Raw genomic sequence first — 6,440 nt, 5'->3', positions numbered from 1 at the left:
TATGCTTGGGGGGAAATTGGGAAGATTCAGCCATGGCTTTACTTTCTCCAAATAGTTTTTTCTGCCCAGTAATGAAAGCCTGGGATGCAGAGGGCCCTGTCATTGGTAGTGCGCAAAGGACAGTTTCTTTCTCTGCTTTAGCCAAGACGGTTCAAGTTCTCTGTCACAGGCCCTAATATCTATTTGAGTTGTCCTGTTAACCTGGGTCTCTGAGAATTTCTGAACCTGACTTTCTCATGTTTTCCCAGCTGAGGTTGTGTACTTGAAACAGAAGTATTTGACATCTGTGAAGCAAAAGTAAAGTAAAAGCAGACTTAACATCATTACAAAACCAAATGGAAGTATGATAGTTTTAGAATACGCTTTTTTCCTAGCAATCCTGCCTTCCACTCTACCTACCCTTCCAGCCCCAAAAGAGATGCATATTTTTGTCCCTAGAAAAAAAGTCAATGTGAAAGTTGCATCCAACTCTCTATGACCCCACGGACTGTAGCCTACCAGGCTCCTCTGTCCATGGCATTCTCCAGGCAAGAATACTTGAGTGGGTTGCCATTTCCTCCTCCAGGGAATCTTCCCAACCCAGGGATGGAACCCATGTCTCTAGCATTGCAGGTGGATTCTTTACCGTCTGAGCCACCAGGGAAGCCCCCAGGAAAGGCAGTGTCAAATCCGACTCTGAAACTTGGTAGAAACTCTTAACTGGAAATCATTCATATTCCACGCTGTAACTTTCTAGAGTTGACTCTTCTCTGCAGCCTGACTGTGTGTATTGAAGCATTTGTTGGTCAAACGTGTTCTCTACCTATGTACTAAAATTTTGTACTATCTAAAAGGATGAAGCATTATTGGGAAAATGTCCTGATACTACTTTTAGAATCTTCTGTTTGCCAGTTCAGTATTGGTTGATAGAAGTTGGTCTTTGTATCCGCTGTCATTCAGTAATAAAACTACCTAAAGTTTGATGTTGCTTTACCTTTTATAGAGTGCATTATTTTATAATTCACTCATACATCTTTGATAGGGAGGTGCAATTTTTAGAAAGGAAAATTCTGAGCTCAGAGAAGTTAAGTGATTCACATAGTTGGAAAGAGGCTTCAATCCATATCTTTTGATTTCTTTATAGTTTACACCTTTCACAGATACCATCTGCTGAATCATGTAATGATTAAAACGTATATAATAACATTTAAATAACTTGTTATTAAGTGTGACAGATATTTAAATAAAATTTAGGACAACAGCATGCAAGTTTTTCAAAATGGATCAATTATGTCTTGTGACAAATGAAAAACTACCATTGTAGATGGGAAATTAAACTATATGTTCTATAAACAACTGAGGGAGGAAATAGTGCTTTCCTTTAAATGCTATTTATGGATTCTTTGTATATCTATAGCAAGAATGAGAAGATAGAGAAACTGTTGTATTTTTTTCTGAAATACTCATGTATTTGATATCTGTAAGGCAGTATGGTGTCTCTCATCAAAGTTTGTGATTGTTGTTGATGTTAGCCACACACCAGCACTTGGAATTTTAGTTCTCCACCAGGGAATGCACTGGAGCTCAGCAGTGGATGTGTGCAATTTTAATCACTGGACCACCAGAAAGTCCCAAAGGCAGTATTTTAAAATTTCTCTTTCTATTAGCTGATTGTTAGTGTGTAGAAATGCAACGATTTTGTATCCTGTAACTTTACTGAGCTAATCAAAGTTTTAATATGAAGCCTGTCATATTTTAAGAGGAAATTGCAAATTTCTCCCATTTTTAAAAAAAAAATTATTTTTCCGATATTTCAGTCGAAGGAAGAAATAGCTCTTCTCCTAAGATGGAATCTGTTGTTTGGGAAAGTGGTTGATCAACTTGACACGTTGGCCACATGGTACCCGATGTAATAAAATGCAAAGAAGAGGCAAGATGATGTCCTTTTCCCATATTGTGAAACCAAAAACAAACGCCTTTTGTGAGACCAAGCTAACAAGCCTCTGATGGTGCAAAGAGTAATTCTGTTTGAAGAACTTAACAGTAAGATAGAAGTACTTTCAAGCTGAGACCTGCGGGTGTACAAAGATCTAAAATACATATTGAGTAGGCCTGATCATCTGAATCCCATTTAATCAAGAAAGCGTGGCTATGAGTTGGATCGTCTGCTATCTGTGGCCCTTGACTATGTTTGTGGGCCATATAGGTAGGCACAGTTTGTTTTCTTTGAGCCTATTACCTTGAGGATGTGCCAGGATTTGCTTTATAACACTGTCTTCACGCCCAATCTTCTGAATCACTATGACCAACAGACGGCAGTTTTAGCAATGGAGGTAAGACTTCATCTATTATTTGACGTGTCGTAGAAAATTATTCTTGTATTGCCCTTTTAATCAGTCTAATGAATGTGTTTGATAAACAACAGGAACAACTAACGTGTTATTTTTAACTGCATCTTGTACATTAAAAAGTTATGTCTTTAGGTTCAGACTCTGATAGATTGAAGATTTCATGTTTGGGGGATGTTACTCATCTTAGTTTTCAGATATTATTCTTTTATGAAGAACTTTGAAACATTGGAACATTAGCCTTTCAGAAGTTTAAATTGTTCAAGTTATGGTTACATCTTTTCTGTTATTTGATAATAAGACTTTAAAGAGCAGACTCTAATAATAATATTCATAATCCACTTAGTAAATATTGAAGGTAACATGATTTTGAAAATGGGTTATTTGGTTCAGCCTTTAGGCTGGTGGGTTTACAGTATTTACATTGTCTTAAATACTGATGATGGTATCCTGGTCTCACTATCTTTACATCAATTTAAGAACAGTAAGTCCCAAGCAGTGATAGAGGTTTTGTTGTGTGAAGTATCTGTTTTGACCTCTCAGGACGTCACGAAAATCTGTTGCCTTTCTTGAATTTTTCTAATGATAATTCTTTAGGCACTTTTTAATTATTTTACTTTAGAAGCTATGACAAATTTATGGATATAGTTAATAATAGGTTTAAATAATTCTGTAGGTGTTTCAACAATGGTTTTAGAATTGTGGACAAAGATATGTGTACCAGATAGGAATTAGGGGGCAGTAAACTGTGACAATAAGAGATAAAAGCTTTGGAATTGTATAAACTGCAGCAGCAGCTACCACTTTCTATCTGTAATACTTTGGTCAAGTTACTTGGGCTTTCTTACCATTGTCACTTTGCTTGTAAAATAGAGTTAACACTTTGGAAGATACAAAATGAAGCGTTTATAAAGTATTTGGCACAGTACTTTTGGAGTAAGTTCTCTTAAAGTGATAGCTTTTACCATTTTCTCATATTCTAATATTAATGTAGCTACATAGTACATAGAATTTAAAGTTTTTTTTTTTTTTAATTTTAGTCTTTAATCCTTTGTTACAGTGCTTTCATCAAATCAAATACTACTTGTTTTGGAATCTTCATTTTATAGTCAAATTCAAAGATTTAGTACTTCCAAGTAAACTAACATAAATCTGGGAAATTTTGTAGAAAGATGATTATTCATAGATTTTGAAACGTAGAGGGCAACTTGTATAGTCCAAATACTTGAAAATATTGTAGAGGTTGAATAAAATATTTCTGCTCTTCCACTGACTACACACAGTCTCACTGGTAAGGAGAGATTTGGTATAGACTGTTAGATTGGGTAGATGAAAATGGGTATTGGTTTAATATAAGAATTTGGTTCCTGGCATGGTAGTCCCTGTTGGGTATTAAAACTACCCAGTTCTCTCACCAAAAAAATGAAGGAGGACTATCTTTGGTTCTGGTATCATTTTAAGTCAGTATAACTCCTTTGGAAAGCAAATAGAGTTGTAAGAAATAAGTCATAAAGATTTATATACTGATTTGGGTTTAACTTTTGCCTCTTTCATGTAGTAGCTTTCAGACTTTGAAATTAAGTCACTTAACATCTTTGGGATCTGGAGAAGGAAATGGCAACCCAATCCAGTACTCTTGCCTGGAAAATCCCATGGACAGAGGAGCCCGGTAGGCTACAGTCCATGGGGTCGCAAAGAGTCACTTCACTTCACTTCAACATCTTTGTGAAAATCATTTGTGAAAAGGCACTAATAACAAAAATACTTTGAATGGCTATTAGGATTAAATGAGAGATTTAAGTAGTTAGCACAATGCATGATGCAAAATAGATGATCCAGAAGTGTTCATTCTATTCCAAATTTCATTTCTAAGTGACCCTAGAGAGAAAGTACTAGAAAGACAATGTGTTTGTTTCATATGAATTTGCATCTCTCATTGTGGGCTCCTGGGGCTTTCATAATGGTGGCATGGTGAGCTGTCTCTGTCCTCTCTTCAAACATGCCCATATAAGCTAGACATTTTGCTGGCAGTGAGACTGCATCTTTTTGAATTTCACTCATTTTAGGGAGAGCACCTAGATGTGTAAGAGAAAGCTCTGGTGATATGAAGTGATGTCGGGGATAGTTGGCTTGGTTGTCGTATCAGGCCAGTGATGCCACTGACAGAGTCTCCTGACAGTCTGAGAGTGTAAAGTTTCTGTACTAGCAAAGGATATGGAAATTCAGCAATCAACACAGCACACTTGCAAATAGAAGTAAGCATTCTTAGATCCTTACAAGGACTTGTCTGCTGATGACACCCTCCTGTCTCTGATCCAGGAACTTTGGATCAGCTTGCCAGCTTTTAGTGGGAGCAAATAATTGGAGCAGGTAACCCCAGCACATTCTTGAGTGTTCTTTGTGGGAATGGATGAGTTGAAAGACATTTCCTAGGTAAAGCATCTTTCAGCAGACCCAGGCTTCAAGCCTGCCTCAGGTTCATTCCCATACTGATGTTTGGTGAAATCAATATCAGTGCTTCGAATGAAATAATATATGGTATTGAGCTAAGGATGCCAGGAGAGAAATTGCAGAATTCGGGTTATTCCAAATTTGCTTATTATTGTTCACAATCAACAAGTTGGGTGTTCTTTCATTGTGTGTAGAGAATTCCTCCTCAATACTTCGATTGAAATTGGAACATGTTCAAATAAATGGGGTGAATGTCCATTTATTAAATTGGAGAAAAGATCCTTGTTAGTAAGTTTATTTCTCTTACTTTACAAAATGTGTGTTTATACACAAACACACACATTAAATTTATCTTAAGTTCTTTACTTGATGTCTGTCTTTCCCCCGAGTATTGTGGCTTTTGATAGAAACAAGATTGCTCATTGCTGAGTTTCGCATACCCATTTTGAACTGTCTCAATTGCCAAGTACATGGTACAGTACAATTGTCTCCAATGTACAACTGACGTTGTACAGGAGACAGGAATCAAGACCATCCCCAAGAATAAGAAATGCAAAAAAGCAAAATGGCTGTCTGAGGAGGCCTTACAAATAGCTGTGAAAAGATGGGTGGGAAAAGCAAAGGAGTAAAGGAAAGATATCCCCATTGGAATGCAGAGTTCCAAGCAATAGCAAGGAGAGATAAGAAAGCCTTCCTCAGCAATCAGTGCAAAGAGACAGAGGAAAACAATAGAATGGGAAAGACTAGAGATCTCTTTGAGAAAATTAGAGATACCAAGGGAACATTTCATGCAAAGATGGGCTCAATAAAGCACAGAAATAGTAGGGACCTAACAGAAGCAGAGGATACTAAGAGGTGGCAAGAATACACAGAACTGTCCAAAAAAGATCTTCACGACTCAGGTAATCACGATGGTGTGATCACTGACCTAGAGCCAGGCATCCTGGAATGTGAAGTCAAGTGGGCCTTAGGAAGCATCAGTATGAACAAAGCTAGTGGAGGTGATAGAATTCCAGTTGAGCTATTTAAAATCCTGAAAGATGACGCTGTGAAAGTGTGGCAGTCAATATGCTAGCAAATGTGGAACACTCAGCAGTGGCCAAAGAATCAGAAAAGGTCAGTTTTCATTCCAATCCCAAAGAAAGGCAATGGCAAAGAACGCTCAAACTACTGCACAATTGCACTTATCTCACACTCCAGTTCAGTTCAGTTCAGTTCAGTCGCTCAGTCGCGTCCGACTCTTTGTGACCCCATGAATCGCAGCACGCCAGGACTCCCTGTCCATCACCAGCTCCCAGAGTCTATCCAAATCCATGTCCATCGAGTCGGTGATGCCATCCAGCCATCTCATCCTCTGTCGTCCCCTTCCCCTCCAGCCCCCAATCCCTCCCAGCATCAGAGTCTTTTCCAGTGAGTCACCTCTTCACATGAGGTGGCCAAAGTATTGGAGTTTCAGCTTCAGCATCAGTCCCTCCATTGAACACCTGGGACTCATCTCCTTTAGGATGGACTGGTTGGATCTCCTTACAGTCCAAGGGACTCTCAAGAGTCTTCTCCAACACCACAATTCAAAAGCATCAATTCTTAGGCGCTCAGCTTTCTTCACAGTCCAACTCTCACACCCTACATGACCACTGGAAAAACCATAGCCTTGACTAGATG

General features: G+C 38.3%; 1 pseudogene; it reads left to right on the top strand.

The window, feature by feature from the left end:
* Positions 1–6,440, top strand: part of LOC104994716 — a 73,257-nt pseudogene that overhangs the window by 12,987 nt on the left and 53,830 nt on the right.

The sequence above is a fragment of the Bison bison genome, unplaced genomic scaffold, assembly GCF_000754665.1.
Source record: "Bison bison bison isolate TAMUID 2011002044 unplaced genomic scaffold, Bison_UMD1.0 scf7180017864264, whole genome shotgun sequence".
NCBI lineage: Eukaryota > Metazoa > Chordata > Mammalia > Artiodactyla > Bovidae > Bison > Bison bison.
Note: the sequence above shows the minus strand (reverse complement) of the source record. Positions and strands in the feature narration are given on the sequence as shown.